Here is a 1764-nt window from a genome sequence, read left to right on the forward strand (position 1 = left end):
TGCCTGCTGCAGCAGCCGACCCACAGCCACGGCAGAAATACAGTGCTGTGGCCCTGACAGGGCACAGTGGGGCCCAAGCCCAGAGCCTGCACCAAAGGGGGTGGTGAGAGAACAGTCCCTGGAGCCCGCTTGCTGACCCAGCCTGCTGTCTCAGGAGACTTGCTGCTTGCCAGGGGCAGCACCAGGAATGTTGCATGGCACCTCGAGCTGCTGCCTCTTGCTACTTAACCATGTGGGCACCACTAATGCTGCCAGGGAATGTATGAAGGGCATGGTGACCAAGGCACCGTCTCCTCTTTGGTGAGGGAGAAAGGCCTGAGCAGAAGCAGACTCCTTCAGTGGGTCAGTGTTTCCCTGTGTGGCTGGTATCACAGGCAGGGCTTGGGCTTTTTTGGCTACAGGACACTCTCTGGTGAAGAAGGTCTACCAAACAGGGATGGGACGCATCTAAGAAAGGGGGTAAGAGTATGTTTGGAAACCGGGTTGCTAACCTAGTAGGGGAGACTCTAAACTAGATAAGCCTGGGGAGGGTTGCCATAACCTTGTCAGGGCAAAAGATGACACGACAGAGTGCACTCTTAGCAAGTTTGGGGATGACACCAGACTGCAGAAAGTGGTTGTAACAGTGGAGAATGGGGATGCTAATCAGAAGGACTTGAACAGGCTGCAGAAATGAGCCAATAGAAACTTCATAGATTTAATCAAAAGTAAATACAAAGTCCTGCATCTGGGATAGAGTAATCCAGTGTCACTGTACAGGCTTGGGGCCAGCTATCTGCAAGCAGATCTTCAGTACATGTAGGGTACATGGTAGACAACAAGATGAACATGAATCAGCAGTGTGCCCTTGCAGCAAAGAAAGCCAACCACATCCTGGACTGCATTACTAAAAGTGTAGCGAGCAGGTCCAGCGAAGCAATCCTTCCTCTCTACTTGGCACTTGTAAGACCATGTCTGGAGTTCTGTGTCCAGTTTTGGCCTGTTCGGTACAAGAAAGAGAGTGACATGCTGGACCAAGTCCAGCTGATGCCACCAAGCTGGCCAGGGAACTGGGACACAGAGCTGTGTTTAGTCTGGAGAAGGCTTGGGGGAGACCTAATTACTCTAATTACTGCCTGCGGCTACCTGATTGGAAAATGTAGAAAAGACAAAGGCAGATTTTTCTTGGAGATGCACAGCAATAATTCTTGAAGCAATGAACACAAGTGGAAACATGCAAAACCTCAATTAGATAGCAGGAAAATGCTTTTTTACCATGGAAGTAACAAATAACATATGGGCTGATTTGACTGGACAAGACTTTGACCAAGCTGATGTAACCAGACCTGCTTTGAACAGAGGTCTGGAGACAATGAATGTTGGAAGTCCCTTCCAACCTCAATTATTCTGTTATTCTAGAAAACTAGTATTTAGAGCTCAGTTTTCTAAAGAGCTCAGCTCCCATCTGAGAGGTATGGTCATTTTCTAGAAGAGGTGGGTAGACCTAGTCCAGAGTCTTTTGGAGACATGGCCATAATGTATCTTGAGGAGAGATGCCAAGTTCCAGCATCTTTTGCTAATCCTGTCAAGTTTTTAATGTTGGTTTTAATCATAAGAAGGGGAGGAATATAAAAATCAAACCCCTACAGGTTGTGTGGGAGACATTCCTCCCAGAATGTTCTCTTCCTGAAAAAACATTGTTCACCCAAACAAAGGAAAAAGCCCTAGTTAAGTGTAAAACAATTTAAATGCTAACCCTAATTTTATATAATAATATTCTTCATG

Source organism: Falco rusticolus, chromosome 6 (genome assembly GCF_015220075.1).
Source record: "Falco rusticolus isolate bFalRus1 chromosome 6, bFalRus1.pri, whole genome shotgun sequence".
Classification (NCBI taxonomy): domain Eukaryota; kingdom Metazoa; phylum Chordata; class Aves; order Falconiformes; family Falconidae; genus Falco; species Falco rusticolus.